The sequence below is a fragment of the Drosophila santomea genome, chromosome 3L (genome assembly GCF_016746245.2).
Source record: "Drosophila santomea strain STO CAGO 1482 chromosome 3L, Prin_Dsan_1.1, whole genome shotgun sequence".
NCBI lineage: Eukaryota > Metazoa > Arthropoda > Insecta > Diptera > Drosophilidae > Drosophila > Drosophila santomea.
Genome location: NC_053018.2, coordinates 16,439,322 through 16,466,117, shown reverse-complemented (window position 1 = coordinate 16,466,117; position 26,796 = coordinate 16,439,322).

The window sequence follows — 26,796 nt, the reverse complement described above, 5'->3', positions numbered from 1 at the left end:
TAGCGACGGAGCGCTGACGTCGACGTCGGCGCTGGACTTCAATCAATCGTGCTCTGCACAAAAAGAGCCCTGGTTTTTCTTTCTTCGCGTTTTATCAGCGTGTAAAATTGAATGGAGAACAGCGATATTAAAATGCTCACCATATAGTGCTAGATAAAGTTCCCAAACCGGTAACTTCTCGCTCCGGTTCTCTTTTCGAGACCAAGAGACAACGAGGGTCGCTTCTAATGTTCATAGCCATGATAATACTGTCTTTATAAATTATTTATGCAATTATTTAAAAAAAGCGATATCCACAATATCAAATGATTTATAAAATGAATACTTAGAATCGCTTGCATTAATAGTAAGCAAATCTATTTTTAATTAATTTCAAAAATTTGCTTTTATACATGCGGGGGGTTTTCCCATACATGTCTACAAGCTCAGCATATTTTTGGTCATTCAAATCATCAAAACTGTGTTCCGATTGGTTAAACTGTGTTTAGGTATTTGAGTCTTCATCTGATAATACAATCTATCTATCCAATTAGCGTTTCTTGTTCCACCGTAAATAAAATAATGAATAATAATGAATGCGTGAATAATGTCTTATACAACGGCATGAACTTTCTTATCAACAAGCTCAACAGAGGTCTTAAATTCCTTAAGTTACTTAAATCACTCATTACTTTAATGGGAATTCCCATATACACACATTGCTAAAATCTATTAAATCATATGTATATTATTAATTTAATGTATGCATAGATGCAATCTTACCACATTTTTAAGTTATATACGTTTCTTCATTGCTCTTGCAAAATAAACTTTAAACAAACTGCTCTTTCAGTTTTTTCCAAATTCCATTCAAAAATATCAATTACTCAATCAGACAATTTTCGCAAATGGTAATGAACTTTTTTTGTTCTGTAAACAAAACGCATTCGTTTGAGAAATGAGTAAAAAGTTTGGACCACCCATCTTGCAGCAATACTCACAAGAAATTATAGCTGGGAATCAACACAAATCTGCCCACGTAGAGATCTATAAAATTTTAGTGATATTTTGTCGTGAAGAAGAATTATTTATCTGAATTCCCAAAAGTGCAAACAAAAACAGCTTTAAAATTTGAATACCAACATGAATTTTAATGGTAGAGTGCTTAGAAAAGAAGTATCTCTTCAATACAAACGGTTTTTCAAGTCTAATACAATTAGTGTATATACATTTGAATATCTGTGATCTATTGAACACGCCGCGTGCATTCATGAATCCCTTTCAATTGCAGTGCAGATTGTTAATGTGTTTATAATAAATTGATGTGATTTGCCTTAGGTTTAAATTAATGGTCTCACAACGAATGTGTTGCACATTGCCCAGATAGATAGTAAAGATATATTTTTGGCTCTGCTATTTTTGGTCATGGATGTGCAAATGTACAATGTGCAAATGTATAAATGTTAAAACGTGTATTTGGAAAGCAAATAAAATTCCAAAAGGATTACAAAACTAAGGAGGACAAAGGAGAGGTAGACCCGATGCACAAGCATCCGGAGAACGAGAGTCATAAATAAATTCATAACTGCATCCCATGCAAATTTCACAGGGCAATTGCTTTGGGCCAGTATTTCCGAGGAAAGCTGAATCAGATCATGAGCACTGTCTGAGCTGATGTATGAATGCCCTTACGGTTATGGCCGTGTGTGTATGTAAGGCACGGATTAAGGGGACTTAAATGAATTTATGGCATGTGCTAATCTTGAGGGCTTTGAGACGCCCATCCGCCGAGCCCATAATACAATTATAGCTAATGCCTGCGCACTTTATGACTAATTATTTTTGAGGAACCTAAAACCATGTGAAAGGTAGTCGTCAGTACTGACTGCACTTGCATCAGCAAGTTTTTTTTGTTTTTTTTCATACTGATTAATTATTCCGACTGAACTTTTCTTTATATATTTTGTTTACGTGTTTTGTGAAATCATCGATCTAGTACTGGGATGAACTGATGACTGAACTCGTAAGCAACCATTCATTATTATGATTCCTCTATTTTGCAAAAAAAAATCAATTAGATAGCGGAAGCATTAAATGTGTGAAGTAAGACAGCTTATATAAACATAAACAAAAATAAAATCAGCATCCGAGTTCATTTATTTAAGTAATATTCAAATATTTGGAGAATGAAAAAATGTAGTTTTTAAAAGCAAAACATCCGGCTTAGAATGCATTGTAAAATTTATAAATATAATCTGATCTGCTATAAGTAATCTGCTCAGTTTCTTAAACTTCATAAAGTTTCTTACTTAAAGGAAATATTAAATATTAAGAATATTGTAAAGCAGTAAGGAAAAGGTATAACGTTAATTTACATAGGAAAACAGCCATTAGAGCCTGCTAAAATCTGTGATAGTATTTGTTTTTGCAACCAATTTGTGGCAATCGGGTCTTTGCACAAAGCTGGTACAAAATTCGCTTAGTAACATAAACAAAAGCCCATCGCCATACAAAATTGTTTAGCAGTATAATTAGTGCACTCGATGGGTGGCAAGTGGGGCTGGGAAAATCGGGATATTTGATGGGTAAGCGATGGAAACTTAACCAGCCCAGTTGCGTTGATGATGGGGTCAATTTCCAACATTTCCAGTTTGCAACATTTTGCGGTAGTAGATTGTGCAGTATTGGGAACGGAATTTAATTCAGTTACACGGAGAGTGCTCCTTAACCTCACTGAAATAGTCCTACAATAGGGCAAAGGGGTTCATGGAAGTTGATTATGCGTTGTTTTGGCACTTAATATGATGAAATATGCAGAGAGCCATTAGCCCGGGATGGGATTGGGAATGGTGGCGGTAAATAGTAGAAGCACACGATTGCAAAACGCACAGTGCCTGCAGTAAATTATGCAACATGATTCCACCAACTTGCTTCAATTCCGAAGCGAACATTTCACTGCGAAGGAATTATTTCCAAATCAAGGTTTAATTTTTGTTCAATTGCATATTTTTGTGCGCAAATGGAAAATGATTTTGCCAGAAAAGTTTGAACTTTTCTCATAGAAAATATTTTTATTTTTGCTGCAGGCAAACAGAAAACATTGCATTTTTTCCCATACATGCATAAAAATTGGAAATATAAGAAGTAACGTATTTCCCCACATATTTCGTTATAAAATCGAATCGATCGGTAGCTTAATAAATAATTAAAATTCTAAATTGGCTTATCAAGGCGCACTGTGAACCATTTTTGCACATAATCAAAAGCAGGCGAGCAAATTACGAGCTCTGTAGACAGATGTGCTCCCTCTCTTTCGTTGTTTGCTGCTCTATCTCTTTCATTCAACGTCAAAGGCAATTAGCATGCAAAACAAGTCGAAGCCATGAATGCACATCTTACGCACACACACACACGCCTGGCATTTATGTGAAAATGTATAAATATCACCCAAATTCAGTAGTACTTATGTTGGCTTAAGTGTGCATGACTGCAGAAGATGCGCGAAGTAACAAAGAGTTAGTAGCCCTAAAAAGTACACATCTCTTGTCATTAGGAGTGCATTCAATAAAAAATAAAATATTCTTTTATTCTAAATAAATTTGTCACTTTTTCTTTGATTTCTGCATAGAACTTTACTGGTTTATTGGCTTTAATGCTTCAATTGTGCCCACCATCAGTGTGTAAAGTTAGAGAAGCTCATTGAACTTTTGATAATATGTGGTATATATTTTTGTGACGCACCTTCTCACATACATCCTGGCTTGCTTGCATATTTGTGCGGTTGCTCCGAAACAATACCAACAACAACAGCAACAGAAGCGGTAATAACAGCGGAAAAAACAGCAAATAGTGGCAGCTGCAATAAACCCGCGGCGATGCCGCCAACGGCCCCAAATGTATGCAACATTATGCGGCATGTGCACTAAACAAGTCATGAATTTCAAACAGTCGCCGGAGATGCCGCCCCCCAATATCACCCCAACCCCACCCCCTCTCCCGTGGCGCCTGAAACACGCTCCTTGGTGCATACTTTGCATGAGTAATAAATGCGGAAGGGGGACAAAATGCAACCGCAAATGGTGGTGCGGTGCGGTGCGGTGGGCTGAGTTTTCCTTCATTTTCCGCACTGACTTCTGCCATCGGCGAAAGAGACCGCGAAAATCGCTCGCCGCATGGTTGGCACTTCCGCTTTTCATTTGCCTCATGTTTAATACATCCACGCAGATGCAAATGGCTGCGGGCGTGTGTTCCTGTGTGAGTGCCACTAACGCAAATGCATCACCGCCAAATGCCCCTATAAGTATGCTAAGCAAGGCTCCAAATATTCTCCAATGTTGCAAGCTGATCGGACTCGGAAACCCATAGATTTCAGATTGATTTCAGCTAGATTTCTTTTAAAGTGCCGAGATGATTAGCTTTAAGGTCAAAAACTGTTGTTTAGCCCCAATCAAATAATAGTTTTCTCTATTACATTGACATAAAAAAATTAGAAAAGTCTTAATCCATTCAAGATTACATTCTTAAGTAATAAATGTTCATAAATAGAAAATTTAACTTTCAGCAGTGCTTATTTTTAAAATAGAGAATAGATTCAGTCTACATCGCTAGTCAAAAATCGAATCAAATTTGATTGTTTAGGAGGGAAACATTTCTCAAATGTTTTTTATTCATTTATTTTACTTGATACAAAGCTTGAAACATTCTGAGATTAATTTTTTCAATCATCTCATTTATTTAACATTTACAGTACACACGTACATACATACTTGTATATAGGAATGTGTGATTTTTCTTTCTATTGCAAGGAACTTCATTTAAAAGTTCGGTGCTTCCATTAAAAGTGCACTTGATTGTTATTTGGGGTTCTGCACAAATTTCCATATCAACGACAAGCTGCAAGAAATGTTAAATATCAGGCAGGTGGAAATAACAAAGTGAACTGAGCAACTCCTAATTGCGTGCTTGCTGCATGCGAAATTTCGCTACCACACAGCTACAAATATGGCTATATCTGAAATAGAATGCATGAAGAGGAGGTGTGCGCGAGTGTTGGTGAATGCAACGAACCGGAAGTACGTCACACAATCACACACACCCATAAACGTATACACCCGCGGAAGGGAGCGGGAAATACTCGTGAGTGAGCTGATGCAGGGACCCAGACAGCGTGTATTTAGTTTAACAGCTTCGCAGGCAGCGACATGCGACACTGACACTACAAGTGTTAATGCCAGCCACGCCCCCACATCCGGTCACAGACACACACATAAACACACCCACACACACATTTAGCCGCTGAAGTGCGTGGAGCAGTTTTTGCATACTGCAAATAAAATGATGTTAAAACATTTGTAAGGCCAAACTAACTAGAATTTCGTTGGCACTACAAACGAACCCACCATTTTGCACCCTTATGGAAATGCACCCCGAACTCGTACTTGAAAATCCACTTTCTTGCCTCCGCTGCGGCAGGGCAAAAAACTTTTTAATCAAATTTTTCAATTTAGCTTCGTACATCGTTAATTAAAAACCGGGCTCCCCGCCCCTCGTGCCAAATCGTCAGCCCTTTTCCTCGTTTGGCATAAGTTTGTTAGTTTGACATGCACTGCAGTTAGTTCCCTTTAATTTAAATGTTACGCATTCGCCGAGTTGTACCACTTAATCTTTTCACCCCAAACAGGATATGTTAATGTTTCCGGTTTTTGTTCACTTTAGTTCACTTCCTGCCTTTAATTGGCGTCAAACATCAATAATTGAAAAACATACATTTCTATTTAGTCGATTTGTATTTAAAAAAGCTTAGTAAAGGTGGTTAAGCTCCCTTTACATTTTTTTTTCTCGCGAAATCACCGATGCAAAGAAGTGTTAATAATCCGAAATGTCAGTAATGTCTTTCATTAGGCGGGCTCCTATTCAACGACTACACACCCATGTAATCGCATGGATTAATTAACCATAAATGAGCGCCGCATTTTCATTTCCTTTCCAAGCCAAGGGGAAGGTAAGACTATGTGCAACATATGCCCTCGCGCATTGGGGTGTGAATAAAAGTAATTTGATGCTAATTAAATGCCCGCAGCAAACACGGGGAACCGAAAGTCCCTCGGGTACTAGGATTAGCCGGTATATATATGCATTTTTCGCTAATGACACTTAATTGTGCAACACTTGAACGCGCTGAATAGTTATTTGTAATAATTATTTCAATGACCGGGGAGCCCAGACTTGGGGGTCTTGGGGGACTGACTTCATAAGCCAATTAAGGCAGATGAGAGCAGCGGAAAGCCGGCAACAAAATGTTTACCTCACAGCTGGCCACACCTAAAAGTCCTGCCAGCGCAGTTGTTGCAAATTAAGTTAGGAAAACCCTCGACAGCCGTCAAGGGTAGAGTGGCAGACAGTCGGACTGGGCCGCATTTGCAGCTGCTCCTGGCTATAGCCGCCCTTTTGGGGCGTGGCCGTGTCTGGGCCATAAAACCCGCCGTTGGCAAGAGTCATAAAAAGCCAGTCAAGAGACGGCACACGACAAGACAATTGGCAATGAAACAAATTACATCGCGAACAAATGCACTTGCTGCGGCAGATTGTCCTTGGCGCAACTAAATGGAGGAACATTTCGTGTTCTTGCTCGTTGCTGAATTCGCAATGATGGCTCCAGTGTGATGTCACAATTTTCGTGCAATTACACTGAAGAAACAAAGGGAGTTTACTCTTGAAACTGATTTCGTTTCTTGTCAAAAAGACTTACTATTTATATGATATAATAAAAGAACGTATATATGTGTATGTATCTTATTAAAGAAATAATAGTAACTATAAAATTTACCTTAAACTGTCTACGACGACATTTGTAAAATATATATATGTATAAATTTAAAATAATTTGAAATGCAATTTGCGACCAATCTTAGCAACATTAAGACATCGACTTGATTATCAAATTATTCAAACCTATAAGTATATACAAGCTTTTCTGTACTGACCATCTAATAAGACAGCTTAAAAGGGACTAGAGTTAGTTTTTGAAATAATATTTTATTTTATAAAAACAAGGCCACCGCCATTCAACGGCAACTTATCCCGCGTATTACATGCCACCTACATCCCCCTCGGTACCGCGAAAGCACTAAACAAATAGAAGCACCCGCAACATGATAATAAGAAAGACAAAAGTAATTTTTTTGCCGGCGAAAAGAAAGTTTGTCTTTTATTACAATGTTCTGGGCGCCGCCCCTTTCCAATTCCACTATGTTGTAGTTGCATGGCGAAGGCGTGTCAGAACGAGCCATAAGCAGTTAAAATATGCAAAGTACAGCGCCGGCAACAATGGCGAACAACACTATTTAATGAAAATGCACAAGGAACAAAACTTGTAAGGAATCAGGAGCGAAACGGGGGTGGGCAACTTGAGAAAGTGTTGCATACTTTTAGGTGGCCGAGCGATGACGACGACCATTGTGATGCCTTTGGCCTTCACACCCCCTTTCGACAAACGCCCCATTTATTTAAGCTGCCCAGCGAAAAGTTTTTCCAGACTCCTCTATTTTCTTTGCGCTTTCGGGATTGCCGAAAATATTTACACAGGCTACAACAACGGGGAATTGCAGCCACAAGCATTTGATGAAGTTGTTTATTGTGTTTCGCTCATTTTTACACCCTAACTAGGGAGTTGTTCAACTCACCTGAGAGGTTTGCCATACAAGAAAGTAGTAATTATTTGTTTCTCAAAGCATATGAGCTTTTCCTTGATTTGCTGTAATCTTTTCAGGGGAATAAATGGGCTCGGAAAAGGGCGTAACATTGATCCATATATTTTATATTACTATTTTATTCCGAATGTTAAATTTAAAACTTAATTCATTTAATACACCATTCTAGGTTATAGAAAATCGTGGAACCATTGCATTAAAATTGCATTTACATCCTTTGGCTGAGAAAGGGTATATCCAGTGTTGGTGCCAAACTATTTCCCAACTCCACAACGCCCTGCAGTTTTTAGCGGGCCAAAGTTTTTGATGCCGCTTTTGGTTTTTCTCGGTGTTAAGTTGCGTATGGAGCAAATGAATTTAGAAGTCTTATTTAACAAGTTTCGCCCACTTTTTGCCTGACTGCAGGACAAGACAGGGATCTACATCTTTATCGACAGCTTGGCAAAGTGAAAGTTCCCATCGTGCAGCTGGCTTCTTCAGTGTTGTTGTCCGTTTGTGCAATGTTATACCGTTTTATTCGAAAACTTATAGCCAAGAGATGGGAAATTTTTTCAGGCATTATAAGTCTTGCAAAAAACACATTTTCTGCTTCTAACTCTTTGTAAGTTTATTGAGCTTTAAACTTGAACATCTTGGAAGTAAACGATATTCGTACTAGTTTTATATCGTTTACTCGTTAGTTATGAAATATATAGAACCATTACTAGGCTATACATAATATATGTATGCCTGATGAGCCTTTTCAGTTTCAGTCAAACGACACTTGCTCAGAGCGCATGCATTAAACATTTGCGGCCAACACTTTAATCAAACAAAGAGCAAGGCCACTTCAACCTCAGGACATTACCGAAAGATGTTACCAAAACGTAATGCTGTCCACTGATATATAATTAACCAAATCGAAATAGACAAAGGAGCTCGGCTTGCCAACAAACACAAAGCCCAAGGACCTGCCAGTCGGTTGCCATATCTCATGCCCTGCCTCCGTTGTTTGGGCACGTGTTGGTGCGGTTTCCTGCCAAAACTGTGGCACTCTGTGGCTGCCAAACCCAACCAGTCAAAAGCAAACCGGAGCAGGCCAACACAGACACGCAACCTGGAAAGTGGTGACTTTTGGCAGTTACTTTGCCTTGCCGACGGTCCCAAATGAACCACTCATTAAATGTCTCGCACGGCAAGAAATTTGTATGAATAAGTAAATGTATAATTTTATTTATTGCGCAGCCGACTTGTATTCTTTGAATACAATTTTAATAATAATTTTATTTGACAGAAGTATTGTTTTCATATTTTAGTTTTAATATTTTACTATATACCTAAAAATACATAATTATTTTTGCTCGTGCAGGATTACGAGCCAGGAGGCGAGACACGAATGAAATTTAAATCCGAAACTGAGTGGTAATTACATCATGCATGGCTCGATAGTTTTCCAAGTGGCGGCAGCTCCACCTCATTATCCTTGTGGGCAACCACCAAGGATGTGGTGATCCCAGCGGTCGCATCTCTACATATCAGCTTACCAATGGAGCTGACTTCTGCCCTGGTTTCGGGCGTCAAGTGGCATTATCGCCAGAGCTGTTGTCATCCCCGCCGACAACAATTATTATGCCACTTCTTGGCATTTAATTGCAATTTTCTAGGCAATTCCAGTTTGATTGGTGATCGAGGCACAGCTGCGTGAAATGAAATTGTACGGGTGCCACCTCGAATTGGGGCATGCTTTGGAAAAACCAGACATGGAAAACCCGCCGAGCCCAACCTCTGAACTTTTGTGGTCAGCAAAATTGTTGTTCGCTTTTAATTTGCAACGTACGTGACTCGTTTTTAATTAGACAGACAGCGAAATGCTGGAAAATAAATATATCTGTATTTAAGCATGCGAATGGGTGGGTCTTATTACATTGCAAGAAGGAATTTAATAAGTATTCATTATTCAGCTGGTGGTGTCAAAAATATAACATTCATTTGCTTTCAAAATGCTTATTATTCTTGTATAAAAATATGCTCTGTTGATACTTTACTCACTTTATAGACTCAACTAACTTTATGGATTTCAAAAAAAAATGAAAGTGACTTTGACTAAGATATGTCTTAAAAATATGCATAATGAAATGGAATTGAATTTAATTTACGGTAGCACACCCAGCAGAGAGTAAAGGCAATAATTTTTATTGACCAAGAAGAGCATTTTGAACTTTGAACGCTCCATGGAAATTCATTGGCTTGGAAGCACTTTCTGCGGCAGACACATGTGTGGCAGAGGGTAAAGTTTGGCGCTCTCCGTATTCATAATGGCGCAAAAGTTGAACTCAATTAGAAAATTTCCTTTTTCCTGACTTCCAAACTTTATCAATTTTTTTCCTGTCTGCTCGAGCTTCCTTGGCCATTCTCACTTTTTGCCAAAGAGTACGGAGAACGAACAAACAAAACCTTTGGCAACTATCTTTTATTTATTCATTGAATTCTGTACTTCAATTAAAAAGCCATTAGAAATGGCACAGAGACCAGAGAAAGGCAAAGAAGGCAGACGAAGGTCGCCATGCCAATTCGTTGTCCTGGGACAGTCGAGTCAAACAGACTGTAAACACAAAGCTCCGATATCCTTACACCGATCCCACAATCAATATGGTTATCCGTTGCTTTGCTTGTCAAAAGTAACATTTGCATGCAAGGATATCGCACTTGGCTTTTGTTCTCGCCTTTTCTTTGACCTACAACTTTCACAGAAGGCACTACCTCGTCGACCCGACATGCCCTAATTTATATTTAATGTTCGAAGGCGCCAGCACTTCCTCAGGCGAAACGGATTGCAAAAATTCGCACAGGGAGAAACAGCCTGGAATATGAGATTTATTAAAGTTATTCCATCTTGAATTAATACAGTACATACAGACAGGACAAATTATTATTAAGGTAACAAGAATACATAAAAGTGCAAAAGTGTAATGCTCCCTTTTTTGTTTCAGTGTGGTCCAGTTTGACACTCGTAGGTGGCAGACGGGTCAATATGCTGTTATTTATATTTAATTTCCAACTCCCTGTGCTGCTCACCTTGTGCGGCAAGGACACTCTGTGCAAAATGGATTGTAAAAGTCTTTCATAACTTTAATCTATATCATGTTACGCAAATCGCATTGAACAACCTGGTCACTTGAACGACAAGATTACACAACATTACGTTTAATTAGATTTTGGCTTGGCTCTGGACATTGCTGCTCTTTTAAAGTGTTTTCAATTTCATTGGGGTTAACATGAGAAATTGAGTTTTGAAAAGTTGGTTTTTGTTTAAGGGCAATGGCTTGGCTTTGCCCTGAAGCGCAGAGTGAGATGAGCAACTTTATTTAATTGGTGTCCGGAAATAACAGTTCAAAATGCCATGGGAATTCGAATTATACCAAAATGCAATTACTATGTCCATAGTCAAGGTTCCCAAATTGAACCCACTTTGGACTGCTGCTCTTACAAATTATTCACGACATAATTAGACACCAAGGCTTCTGGGCAGACGGCTAGAATCGAGCAATTATAATTATAGTTCTGCTGGCCATGGCCAACCAAACTATTTACGGAGGTCACAGGCGGTCGCAATGGGACATGTGGCCTCAATGTCAGTGACAAATACGATGGGCAGCCCGTATTGACCTTGCTGGATTATGTAACACGCAACACGCAATGTCAGTGTGTGTGGCAGGCGAAAAATAGTGACAAGATATTTACAAATTACCTTTCTTGTTAAACAAGAATTACATTTATAATTTGTGCCCTTAAACGAAATTAAATAGTCATAAGAATTACGTATGCGCCGTGTGTAATGCATCATGCATCATGGGAATCGACAGCTTGCCACTTGTTGGTCGCCAGCAATTTACCGATTGATGGACGTATTTCATTTGCAAATTTCCGATGACTGCAAATGCGCATATTTATGAGTGAGGGCAGTCAAAAATTCATAAGCCGGCAATTCGCCAAAAATCATTTGCAAAATCCGAATAATGCTGTGTCCCAACTGAAAGAATGCATTTCAGCAGCTTAAATCGGCATCTGTTCGGCCATAATTTATATAAATATCCGATTCCTGACAAATTAATAGCGAGACTAATTTGCAGAAGCTTATGGCTAAATGTTCTCAAAATAAAATGGTAAAATATATTTAACACCCAGAAGCGAAATGATTATCTACGAATATACTTAATTGCTCAATGGAATACCAATACCAGGAAGAGAAAACAATGGAAAAACTTTATTTATAAGGATTTGTAGGTTTTTTTTAGGCTTGATAACTTTTTAGTTCATTTCAAGTAATGTAAGAGCATAATTTAAAAGGAAAAACTCTCTCTCGTCGAACTCTCGAAGACCTTGCCAAATGCCAGCCAGATCCCCAAAAGTTTCTTATTAATTAAGCAAATAGCGCTAAGTAAATATAATGAGTATTTAAAAATATATCTGGGCAATAACCAAAAACTTCCAAGAGGAGCTGGATGAGTTGGTGGCAGTCATGTGCGCCAAAGCCAACACTACGAACTGCGGAAAAAAGTTTGGCCTTAGCCGCCGCTTGTTGTTGGCTGGGCCATGTTTATGTCCGTTCATTATGCAAAGAGCCAACAACTGGAGCACCGACTACACCTACAATATATACGTGGTTATGAGCCCCATAAAGTAAAGCGCACGCCACTTTATTCCGGCTCCTTTCCCTTCGCCCCCTCCACTTTGCTCCTTTGCTCCTTTACCACGGCCCAGGACTCCGGTCTAGGACTCTGGATGGGCCTGTGGCTGCTTCATTACCCTAATGAACTTGAAAAAAGTATCGGGTGTACGGCGAGTCAAAGGCAACTTGAAGACAATCACCAGGTGACCAGCAGCCTGGGCCACCCAAATTTTCCCGCTTCTCCCCACAGATTTGCCCGTAATGAGGTCATAGTCACGAGTGTTGACTTTAATTAGTGAGTTTTTGAGAGGCAAGTCCGCACCTCGCCCACCACTTCCTTTGAATGCCAGCGAAATGAGCTTGGCCATGTGACGCCGTTGGCCGGGCCACAAATTATCCGTTAATTATGGCCAATGCCGAAGTTTTCAGCCCTGGTAATCAATATCAACTGGGAAACAAGAAACAAATTAGGGAAAATTACAATTTTCGGGCCTTGCACTTACGCCTCTCTAATACTCTTTGGTCATGCAAAACATTATTAATAGAACACCAACAATTAGAATAAGCTTTCTGTTAGTTAATTGTTAAACTTAAACTTGAACTTACTTTTACTCAAATATTCTTATAATATCCTATAGAAGAGATAGAATTGATTGGTCTACTTCCTGAAATACACTTTTCTGGTTTTAGCAGCAGTACAAAATGAATACAGTTTAACGACACATTCATTAGAAAAAACCAAATCAACTTATTATATTACCGCTCTAAACCAAAAAAGGACGATAATTGCTTGTTAATAAGGCCGTATTTGATTTCAATACCAAGTACATATCTTCGGTACTATTAGGAAGGTAAGTAGCCTCGGTGAAATGATAATTTGTAATAAGACGTTGCCAAGATCTTAAGCGACTTACCTGTAGATTATTGAGGGATAGAGTCAGCAGTCATGGCATCCAGCCAAAAGGCCAAGACGACCTCCCTTTCCGGTCGCCAGTTGAAATAACAATCGAGGAAACCCTGGAAAATGCTTATTTACATGCGGAGAAAAGTCCGGGCAGGAAACAGGAAGTTGGTGGCAAGGACAGACAGCCGGGCCAAGAAAGATACCAATAAACCGGCAGCGACATTTGTTGATTTTATTGACATGTTTCGCTGGCAAAGCCAGCATTTCCCTCTGCATTTTCTGCTGTTGCTGGCAGTCAAATTTCCTCCATCGCATGTCCTTTTTATTCCTATATTCCTGTATTCCTGCCCAACGGCACTGCCTTGCCCTCTTTTTCTTTTTCTTGGCCCGTGCGTGGTCTTGAAATGCGCCATAAAAATGATAAAATCAGTTGATTGTAAAAATTGATAAATTGAAATTGATTGAGGCAGGAGGAAAAGTCTGGGTCGCCGTGGAAGAGCCAATGAAATGATGCCTCGCTGCCTTGATGCCTTGCACACACAAGCACTTGGCTCCTTGCATACGCAATAGGTACACTGTTCAAAACAATTGGTCATTTAACCATTAATTATGTAAACCGCATATTGTTTCTTTATAAATGGTTATGTTTTTAATGTCTAATAAAAACTTATTTTCAGTTAAACCTTGCAAAGCAATGGTTGTTCAACGTTTTCAAAAGCGTATATATTTTTGTCGGTGTCTTAGACTGAAGCACATGTTGCCAAGTGAGTTTTGTGGTCCACAAACAACATTAACGGCCCAAACGCAGTGGATGCTTTTTATTCTCATTCTAGAAAATTGGCAAGGACTTTGCCTTGGGGTAAAAGATATCACGCAAAGAAGGCAGCATTTAATTAACAAGTTGGAAAGAAATTCCGGTCGAATAGATTTTAACTGACATACGGAAAGTGGTGAAGATGGAGATTTAAAATGGGATTCATCCATTAAATTAACATTTTAAATTCCACCAGTAATTATATGCAGCAATTCGAATATTTAATGGAATATTCAATGAATTTAAAGTTAGAGGGGTAATAAATTTATAGAATATAAATTTCCTAAAACGAAGTTCTTTTATTATCCATATCTTGCCTTTTATTGCACCGAAAACCAGCATATTCGTTATATTAGAAAAAAGGGGCAACTGCTCATATTTGGTTCGGTATATTTGAGCAGCTAAAAATAAAAAAATTCTGGGAAACCTTCAATCAGGAACGATGTACTGTAAAAGCATTGACAAATTCACAGATTATTGGATCCTTTGTTGCACTGCGAATGTCCAGATGACCTGGGGTCGTTTCATTTCAGCTGTACGCGTGTATCTGTGCTCTTGTTTTCTGTTGGTGTTTGAGCACTTCCTGCAGCCAATACATAGTTAATTTGAAAATACTTATTTCGGATATCTCTTGCCATGCTCGCCATGTGCAACTTTCCGGGTAAAATCGTATGCGAGTATCCTGCGCAATAACCATAAACCTGGCGATAATTGCAATTGCATAATTAACGTTCTTTTTACGGCTGCTTTAAAGTGCCCGCTTTAAGTACTTCACCTGCAGTCGTGTTTCGCTGCCTTCCGCTGGTTTTTAATGCGAGATGAAATTACTTTTTATTGACGCCTGGCAAACACGATTGACATGCACTTACACGCTCGTTGAGTGTCATTTTGCCACTTGCGGTGGCACTGTGTGTGTATCCTGTCAACTTGCGCTTGTATGGGTGCGTGTCTGTGTGCGATACATGCACACATGCGAAATTGATATGTATCACATCCATTGATTTTGCATTATAGGAAGGTGTTTCACTCTGTCATTATTTTTGCCCGAACTGTAGATACTTTCACACATTTTTCGAATTAATACGTTTCGGTTATGTTTTGTCAAAAATATATTGCCCAGAAAGAAATCTTACTATAAATTGATTCTAAATTAAAGAGTCAAGTGAAAAACCTTATTAAGAGCAACCCTTCGTTGGAAGTTTTTTTTCGCTACATCAAGGCGATTATCGGTGACAGTTAACAAGTCAATTGCTGCACGTCGGTCATCGGTATACATACATATATGCGGAATGGAATATAGCCCATAAAAATACATATTGATATCGTGTGCGACATTATCTTAATGCTCATTAAAAGCCCTTTTGTGTTTAAGCAATGCTTAATTGCGATTATCGGAGCTATTGGCTTGTGTGGCCACGGGAAAGTTTTTAATTGCTAAAGTTTTGCAGCAAAGTGAAAATGGCAGTTGCAACTTGCAACACTTCCATATCTGTCCGATAAACTGATAGATGTGCAGCCAGTTCTGGCTGCCCTAAGCGGCGAGCGGTAATATGTCAGGTTGAGCAGCTAAGCTTCAACACCTCGTCCTCGAACTCACCACCGCCCCCACTGCAGATGTCTGATGCAGCATTTTGGGGCACAAATGAGCAAAAGTTAACGAGACAGAGCCGGGGCAGACTAGCTGTCTTATTACAGCTGCTGCTGCTCCTTTTACTAAGCGCTTGCTGCCCCTCCCTTGCCACGCCCAGCGCCCACGGTTACGCCCCCTATGCGGTTCTTTTTGCCAGCCCAGACGCCTCAAGCGCGGTGCATCTTGCTGTGGCAGTTGCACTTAAAACTAAACCCGAAAGTTCCACTGCACTTAAGCCAATAATCCTGATGAGTATTTATTGGACTTAGATTTAAAATGGGTGAAATAAATAAGGTTATGAGTACAACTATATACTGCTTAAACCAAAATAACAATAATTTTGGAATTAATTAAAGCACATGTTAATTTATTAAAATAATTTCCTGGCAATATTTTACTTGTTAATTTTCTCAGAGTGTGCTGGAACTGGAGGTGCCTGCAACGCAACTCATCTCCATCTCGTGTACGAGTGTGTGCTTAACCGCGAGTGCAATTATTACTTGCAAGTTGCAACAAACGGCAGCAGCCTGGGCAAACTTTCAAGAATGCCCTAATAGCTGCTGTTGAAAGCAATGATTTGTGGCCCCAGCAGCCGGAAACCTGTAATGAAGATGCTTACATATCATAAACATCGGTCCATTGTTATGCCAACAGCAGCTGACCAGCCGCACAATCCGGACGGGGAATCGCAACCGGAGTCGCAGCAAACGTTTGACCAGCAGGTTAACAATGACATTTTCATTTCAAAGGAGCCAAACACGAGTCACAATGCCCACAAAGGAGGCGAGCAAGTTGAGTGCACTCCTAAAAATAAGGAGATTTAGTTGTAGCGGAAAGTGCGGCTACTCGGCTAGTTTAATTTATGTACTATTGGATCAACAATTTAAGGATTATACAAAATACATTTCATTTACCTTTTGCGAACATGTTCCTTTAAACTTCGATATATTAGTTCCTGATAACAACTACAGAACATATAATTCCTTGATAATTCCCCTGTCCTTTTAGCTTCCTAATTTTTGTATATGCATTTCCGACAAAGCAGGGAGGACAAGTTCCGTTTCCGCTACCGAAGTCAATGCAATGGAAACGCAACTGTACCTCAATCATAGTGCTGTTGGTAAACGCGCCTGGAGGAAAATCATTGCCGGAAAAGTCGGTAGAAAACAGAGAACAATAAAGTTTCTTGCCGCGTATCGCACTTATCAAATTACACAGCAGACTTTTCTTCGTTTTTCGCACTCGCATTTGCATTTGCATTTGCATTTGCATTTGCCGTATTTCGACATTGCACATTGTCAACAGCGGAAAAGTTTTTACCTTGTGCCTGGCAGAAAGGAACAGCGGTAAGAACAACCATAACAGCGGTATTATTAACAAAAACAATAACTTATTACCCATTGCTTTTAGTAGTGTTTATAACTTTTACGACTTTTTAATAAAGTTGCAATGCATTTGCTTGTTGCACAAGGCACAAGGCACACGGCAAGGTAATGGGGATTTGGGGCTTCAGGAACGCTGCCAACGTCAACTTCAACTCTCAAGACAAAGTTTCAGCTCCAAGGCCTGGGGGCTGCTGATGCTCCCCCAACTTGTAACTCACCAACTCAACCCCCTTCACCAAAGTGAGTTATGCAATGTCACGCATCCGCCATGTGGTCGGACTGGCTTCGTTTGAAGGCTTTAAGCTGCAGCTCGCTGACAGCCTAAGCCTCGTCTTGAATGCACGGTAAATTTTTATTTTGAAAACAAATTATACAATAATTATTCATTTCGGTTTCATATCGCATTCGTTTAGAAACATTAGAATTTGTAAACAATAGTATCAGAATATTTACAGCCCAAATAAAAAAGATATTATTACACAAGAAAAAATATACGGAATATAAAAGAGTTCCTTCCATTCATAATCCACCCGATAACAAACAGCACATCGTTAGTACTCAAGTACTAAAAATAAGAAATAAAAATTAGAATTGAAATACTCTTCTCTCAGCGCAAGGCATCACGTTTTCAAAGACTAACAACAAACGATACCAGACAGTGGAGACAGTGAAGCATGCAACACAAACAACACACACGCACCCGAATTTCTGGTGGCAAGCATGCTAATTTGGCCCACACACACAGACACACACGCACAGACAAGTGCCAACGAGAGCATCTGCCATGATAGTGCTTCGTAGGGGGATCCTTGAGGGGAGGTGGTTTTGGTTGGGGCTCTCCGGCCAAAGTTTCCACTGTGGCAACCAGCAGCGGCAGCAGCAGCGGCATAATGCATTTAGCCATCTTGCTGTTCCGGGTCCGGCGTAACTTCTCATTCACTTTACCACATATTAAAATCTAACCACAAAATGTCAAACCGAAAACCAAAAGTTATGCATTCGAGTCTGTGTGCATACATACTCGTATGTACACGGTGCTTGTGCATGTGTGTGCGATTCCTGTGAGTGGTCTTGTGTGCTTGACAGGTGGAACTCAAAAGAATTGTTGCATAAACTTTGATGTTTATTAGCTTCATTGCACTCGGTAGCTGTGGGGCATTCCAGATGTTAACCATCTTAGGCTTTTCTTCGCTCCAAATGGGTATATTTTATTGTTCTTCAAAAATCGTACCTTTAATATCAAAATATTAGAGAAAATTAAAAAATGTAACTTAAAGTATTTTTTTTTCTAATAGAGAAACTCAATTTTATTTAAATATTTAAAAATGCTAAAAAAAACATAAACAGTTACAGAAAAACGGCATAAACTAAACCAACTCCTAGCAATATTTCTAAATTAAAAACAAATAAAATTAAGGCGTTTAATCTCGGTCACCCTTGAATAAATGCAGTTTATGCAAATCGCATTTGTCGAAATCATGGAATTTTGTTGACGCAGCTAAATGAGCGGAATGCACTCATGTTCACACCACCTTCAAGTGTTGACAGATTAATTAAGCCAAAAATAGCAAAAATCAAGTCCACAAAAAATAGCAAACAACAAACAAAAATTTGGGAGCATTGTTTATGACAGTGATGTAGCACAAAATGCAAATATGCATTATACAAACCTAATTGCAGTCTTTGTAGTTGTTGGCGCTGCAGTTGCGTAATTGTAATTGCGTTTATTGTGTGCATGTTAGCCAATAATTAGCATTGAATTAATTTTCAAACAGCAAACCAATTAGCCGCACCACACCTTATCCTCGACTCCTGACCAAGGCGGCGAAGATGAGCACGCACCCTAAACCCTTTCAATCCCCAGACGTGACCGCACAACATCATAATCACCATTATCATCATAATTGGTTGCCGCAGTATAATTTCATTGAAATTCGATTACCATCTTGGCGAATCTCTCAATCAAACACTTCACATGCTCGTTGGAATTACGTGTTTCGCGTTGTCATTTGGGCCAAATGAGTTTGTGGCTCATTTACATGGGATCCTTGATGAATTGCAGCTTGGGGCAAAATTAAATTTATATCGAAACCGAATAGGAAGATGGCTACATCTATAATTCTTTCATCGTTATTTTTAGCTTAATGTTACGTTTAGCAAATATTTTAAATAATTAAGTATTGGATGGCCACATTAATAACTATGTGAACTGAAGGGGTATAAAGATTTATGACCTGAGAGTCAGGCCAATGGCCTTGTTGAAATTGCAGCATAGCATGCGTTTGCGAGAGGCGTTTGAAAGAGTTTAAAAGAGTTCCCAAAGTGCAAACGCAGCGCCCCTAGATGCGAATTTCTCAGGCCCTCACACTCACAAATAGTGGGGATTTTGGTAACACAAACACAACACACTGGACATAAAGCACGACACACACACACACACACCCACAGCCAGATGAGTACAATGGATTGCATTTGAAATACACAGACGACGTGCCCAGATAAATTTTACCCAGTCTCGTCGTCCTGGGTTCCCATTACGAACCACTTTTCCTACACAACCAGAAATTGTAACGTTTGAAAGGGGCATTTCACAATTAGAAATTAAAAATTCCATTCGCAGGCCCCTTCAATATTCTTGATGTAAAAAAATTATTTTAAAATTTTAATTTAAGAAATATTTTGAATGACATTTGGTTTCTAGCAATCCATTTCCCATGTGTATGAGCATTTCGAAGCAGAAGACGACGACGCTGCAAAAGTTGCAAGACAGTCGAACTGAGAATCGGACCTTCCATGCTGACTTTGAAACTTATGCGCCAGCCGTTAAGCTCAGCTCAATGTGTTGTTTTTCCCCGCTTTTCTCTCCGCTTTCCTCGCTTTTCCTATGTGCTCGAGCATGTGTGCGTGGAAAAGCAGCTTAAGCATGCACATTCGCATAAGGAAACGGATGAAGAAGTTGCAGAATAACTAAGCTGCAGCAGCTCATACGACTTGCATACATGTACGTACATAGACACACGTGCGCCGAAAGTGACGGCCAACTAATTACCCTATTTCAATTTATTTTGTATGTTCCTTAAAAAATATATCGATTTTTGTAGGATATTTACAGATAGTTTCTCCTGGGAAAAGGGACTATGCTATAATTTAGTTTTCACTTACTTACGTTTTTCAATCAATATTTGTATTTTAGAAAATCAAATATCGACCAAAAATGTGTTCTCCAACGTTGGCATACTTGAGCATACCTCATAAAAAAAAACACAGTCAAAGGCCAGGGTATGCATAAATGCTCATAAATATTCCTTTCCATAATAATAAAATACCAAGATGGAAAGAGGAAAGCGAATGGCTGCTTTGGTGGTAAGCAATTTTTGAGTACCGCCTGCAAGTATGCAGTTCTTTTTCTGAATAATTTCAACGTGAAAGTGTGTTTCCAGGCTGCAGCCTGCAATGACAACGGAATGGAACAGATTTAAACTAAGTGAAGCCCATATAATGTTTCTATCTAAAACAATAATACTACGGCTAGAGTAAAATAACTTCAAATTGGTAGAACAAATTTTAGATCGTAAATTATTAAGAAAAGTTACCCCTAAATTCTATGTTTTATAATATCTAATCACAAAATATTTCCGCTTTATTTGCCCTCATTATGTTACGATAGAGAGAGTTTTCTCTTGGTTCCGTGCTTAAATGACCAAAACATTTTTATAACTTAATTAAACACTGATTTTGCTCCGCATTTTACGACCATTTTCACAAAGCCAGCGACAACACAAAACCGAACACGTCGCCCAATACCCAATCGCCAAAAAAAATAAAAAAAAAAAAAGAATAAAAGCGAGCAAAAAATTGTTGGAGAAAATGAAGTTCTATTCGATTTGTTTTATTGTCCATCGGTTTGGTTCGGGGAATGGATTGGGTGGCTGGGCGGTTGGATGTTTGGTCGGATGGCTGGTCTGTGGTCAGCTGCCAACTGGGAGTATTAGTTATATATGCTGTGTCGGCTATTTTGGGCCACTGGCAGCGGCAACAAAGTTATTTTGCGAAACTGCCAATTGTCGGACTTACTTTTTGTCCATGCCAGTGTCGCTGCCACATGCCACATGGCAATGTTCTCATTCCCATTCTCGTTCTCGTTTCTCGTTCTGATTCTGTTCAGTCTATATAGTAGAGAACCCCGATTTCCGCCTGATACTGACAGCTGCTGGCTGCTCGATAGAAAGTTGCATTTTTTCCCGGCTTATGTCGTTGGCTGTCGAGTTATGATGGAATCCTTTCGACTTGGGCCACTTTAATTACAGCCTCGAGGTGTCAATGGCTGAGATTAATCAGTTTAATGGCTCTCTGTGTTCTGGCCTATTTCAGCGGAATAAAGTCATTAAAATGCAATTAAAAATCGCGGGTATGCCGCCTGGCTTCTTCCTCCTCAAAACGTGTTTGTGAATTTTCTTAGCTTAATTTCATTAATTTAGCACCGAGCCAAGGCAAAGAATGTGGACCAGGGGCTCTTGTGGCCATAATACAAACTTTGTTTCGCTTAAAGTGATTAACATACATTGCTTTCCGGAGGGTGCTATTTATCGTTGCTGGTTTTTGAATCACAGGGGTAAAAGTAAACTAATTGTGCATTGGATAAACATTTATTTCGTTGAAGGTTACTCGAACGTAAATTAATTGTCTATTGCTGAACTTCAATTCAAATACCATTCAGGTAATGCATTTATTTCGCAGTGCAGTTCACTGTACACTCAATTAAGGAGTAAGTAGAATAAATGCAATTTTACAACGTAGCTTAAGTCGTGTACTTATCATCTAAAATATATAGTTAGAAACTGCTGATGGATAATCAAACACCAAAAGCCCTTTATACTTGTTACCCTCGGTGACAAAGTGGTATGCCATCAATCTCGTGAATTCAAGTATTTCTTACGGGTACTCCAAATGCATCCAATGCTCAGCTAAACAGATGACATTATCCCATATAGCACTTCCTTTCCACTCCGAACCATTCTGAAATTCCATATTCAATCTCAGCAGTCCAAAGCCATGACAAATGTAACAACCTTCAAGGTGAAGCAGTAACGTGGCGTATGGGTGATGGGAGATGGCAGAGAAAGAGTCAACTCAACCAACCGATGGAAAGACACATAAAATATGCTGCAAACATTGTCGCGCGCAGTTGCACCTGCTAAAGGAAAAAGTAACAGGTACAGAAAGTAAGGGGACACATGACTCGCATTCTATAGGATTTTTGTGCAGGTTTTAATGTCCTTGCAATAAATTTATTAAGTCAATAATTAATTATATTATAAAGAACGAGAGCTAGCTACTGAAATTCGATGATTATATACATACCTCTGCAGTATAGTCGACTTATCTCGACTCACTTAACATTCAAAATTATTTTTGGTATATAGATATAAATGTCCCGTGGTTCCTAAGATATTGACGCTCATTCGGACGGACAGACAAACGGACAGACGGACTTGGCCATAATTTATAGAATTACCATGAAATTTAACGCGTTTGCATGACAGTATTTTAGTTAAAGGTAAGAATGTAAACAGGTATGAACAACCAATTAAAAGCTAGTTCTTAAATTAACTTAGACCAGAAGGACTAAGAACCCTTGCGATCTGTGACATCAAAATTAACACAAAATATCCCAGCAGAAACGAAACCAATTGCACCTCAATCTAAATTAAGCCCGTCGCAGGAATACCGTTGAGAACCCAAGGTATTTTACCAATCATGGCCACAATTTCTCATGCTTCTGCGAACATCGGGGAACAGTTTGCCACATTCCCATTGAGCCGGAAATGTGCAGGAAATGCGAGTAAACACAAAAAGCGATTCGAGGCGAAAGTGGACATCCGCAGGACAGCAGCATCAATGGCGTTGGAGGATGTTGAAGGAGAAGCCACTGGGTCAGGTCATTCGCATTCAATAATCCCCCGCAAACAGCAACAAGGAATCACAGTGCAATAACAAGGCGAGGAGTGCACAGCAAAAAACATATCAAACTATTGTTACCAACATAAAAAATAGAAGGCTTTATATAATTATAATCGTTAATCGTTTTATTACCAAAATATAATTTTGGAAGTACTCAGGCCAGTAACCCTTACAATATTTTATTTCAGAATCAGCATTATTTACATCAAGCCATGTATTTATTTCGGTACAATAAAACAATTTTGCCTTCTGAAACACCAAGAGACTCAACAGTTTTTGTCAGTTTAAGAAATAACAAAGGGACAGTGGAAAAATGAAGAAAACCAGGGGGAAGAGAGCAATGGACAAGCCTCGATGGCAGCTTGACTTGCTTGATGGTATTTCCCTTTTGTCACTGACATCAATTGCTCTCCGCTGTCAATACAGAAATATTGATAAAATGATCCGGTCACTGCAATTTTTCTATGATGCGCCAAAGGAGGAGATAATATATACTGGTATTTCTCACTTATGGACGCCACAAAGTTTTTTTAATCGGTTATTATTGCCTAATTGCAATTATTGCCAATCTGATTTAAATCTGTATGTTTTGAAAGCCAGAACCATTTAAGTCACACTCTCTATTTTACCCTTCCGTACAAATTTTAATGAAATTCTTAACCTTCTCATTTTCATCTATCTTTGACCCGATGATTTACATATGTATGTACATATTTATGCCTTTGAGGGTTCAGCGAAGTCAAAAATGACAAAAAACCGCAGCGGACCGTCAAAAATTCGTCATGCATGCGATTCTTGCTCACAATGTGACGCCATCAATAATCAATAGTCCCGCATGTAGTGCATACACTGAGAGATAAGAAGTATTTCACTAGCTCCTTTTGGGAAAGATTTCTTACTGATAAAATGTATAAACAAAATATTGAAACAGGATATGTGTCAGTTGAAACATTTTTTAATCGTGTTGAACACCGGATATAAAATATATTTTCTTTTATTTTTTCGACATGTCAAATTATGAAATATGAAATTGTTTCTGCCTTAGTCTTCGTCCAATGTTTGTCAAGCCCGATGTGCATTTCAGAATCGGGGGCACAAAACAGTAATCTATTTAATAAGCCACGTGATCCACTCGGGGCTACAATGTCCCAGCACGGTGAAATGCCGAAGGCTATGCTATGTACCCGGAATCCTCACCTATGAACTCTTTGCATCCAAACATCACTCCACCAAAATAAATTATTCAGTGCCCTGTGAACGCTTGAATGGATCGCTATTCACAAATATCAAATGGAGGGGCCACGGATAGACTGATAAAATACCATCAACCATTCATACACTTTTCAAATGCTTTCGCCATTGGCACAAGACTTCGTTTACATTTTGATGTCATACAGACAACTATGTACATTTCCAGTTGTTAAAGTATTTAAATTTTAAAATCGATTGCATAACTAGTTTAGTCTTTGAAATTGGGCTTCAAGAACAAATTATAGAATTTATAATATAATTTAAAACTGTGTTTCCCCCCAGAGATTACCTGTGCCCAGAACAGAGATACTTCAGAATGGTTTGGTATAGTGCGAATGCTGATTATAGAAATCACACTAACTCAATTATACGCACTCGTAAGCACACACATAGTCCAGGGGTCAGGGTGTTATAGGAGTATATACGGCAAGTTACAAATGTGGCGAGGGAGACATGAAAGGTGGAGCGAAGGACACGCGTAGCCGCAGGACATGATGGCATATGTGCAGCCTTCCGATGATGGGCATCGCTATGCGGTTAACCGCAGATGGCAGTCGATTCTGTCCTGTGTCGAGTAAGGACCCCAAAACCGGAACTCGACCCATTTTGGGGCAGAATTGTAACATTATTTTAATGAAAATGACGCCTGATTGAGGGGGCGGCACTCCAGAATCACTTCCCCTCGAGCCCCTCGCCCATGAAATGGGAAGTTGCCGGCGAAGCTGCGAAATGTACGGATGCGGAGCTCAACCCTTTGGACGCAGCTGCTCCGACAGCATCCAAAATGTAAACAGCAGTGGCAGGAACACAAAGTGCCCTAGGTGCAAACACGTACTGCAATTCAAATAAAGAAAACAATAATAGAGAATGGAGTCGAAGCCAGAGACATGGAAGGGCAAAAAGCCAGAGAAAAGCGCAAATATCTACCAGCGCAGAGGACTTACAAATGGACCCACGTGGCTATACCCTATTCAAGATATAGAAGGACAAGGAAGATTTTAGCACTAGGTTATGTTTTTGGCTGATATTATATAATATTAATAATATCAATATCAATAAGTGGCAATTGAACATAAAAACGATATGTCGTATTGAGTATGAGTTGCAAAACCAATATTAATTTGAGTCCGAAAATAATAGGCTGTTGTTCAACTTTTTGCCATATACCCTTCCGCCATTTAGAGTATTTGTAGGGCCTGCTACTTTTTCTTGGTGAGTCTTAGTGAAACATTTGCTTTTCGCTGTTGGCTCTCAGGATAACCTTTTCCCTTCCGACCTTTCCGATTTTTTTTTTCTCCCATCAACCTGCCACTCCCTTCAGTAAACCGTTCTCACGTTGCACACTTTATTGTGCATTTCAATTGTTTTTCTTGTTATTTTTGAGCTTGCAAGTGCACTTTCCAATATTGATGATGGGGCGCCACAAAAGATATATTATGTAACTATATTTAACGCTTCATTGATCAAGAGCCAATCGAAAATTGAACGCATTTGCCTAATCAATGAATTGAAATAAACGTGAAGCCAACTATAAGGAATGAGGTGGCTCTGAAATTCGCTGACAACCAAACAGAACAGTTGTTCATAACAAATAAGGAAAACTTAACTCTTAAAATTGATTTAAAGTTACAAAAAAGGTAAAATATATTAATTAAAAAAAGATAGTAGATGATGTTCGTTTTCTTCAGAGATGAAGAGTAATTGGCAATTGATTGGTATTTGGAGAAATAAAGCAAAAAGTGATCATTAAATTACCAATTACTATATTACTTGCACCTTAGGCATTTACACACACACAAAGATTGGATGTCAAGTCTCAGTAGCAAATTGGTTAGGAGATGGAGATAAAGGTGTACTTCATGCCGTAAATGTTTCATATAATGTACGGATAGTCCAGCTGAATGTCCTCACTTGGAGCTAGCTGTCAGGCCTAGAGACTGAGCTATAGCCCAGGTGAATTCCTTTGCAAGAGATTGGAATACCGTGGCAGAATCGATTTGAGACAGGACTCCTTTGGGAAACGGATTGCCACTTGAAAATACCGGAATTCGCCGAAAGGGCCCTCCTCATCCTGCACCATAAGTGAAAGCAGCTGCGCGTCCTCAATGTGTACCTTTATAGCACCGTGTTGACTTTGTAATGGGTCATCGTCAAGTAAGAGCCGACGGGCCTGGTGAATATTGTCAGTCCTTTTGGGTTAAGGTCTCTGCAACGTACATATGTCTTCATTGCGCAGCTTTTGTTCTGGCATGATGGACTCCTTCGTGCTGGTTAACCATGAGGTGGAAGCCTCCACCATCGGCTTGCTCTGGACACCTCCGCTGGTCATCCGTGGCAGATGGTACGGACACAGAATAAGTATCGCGAAAGGCGCCCTACTTCCACCTTTCGTCGAAATCTAACTGCAGACACCAAGGATCTGAGCAATAACTTTATATCCTAATTTATCGACACACTCACATTGAGCGCTTTCTTTTCGTCCTTGCTACTTCTTCAGAGCACCAAACTATGCTAA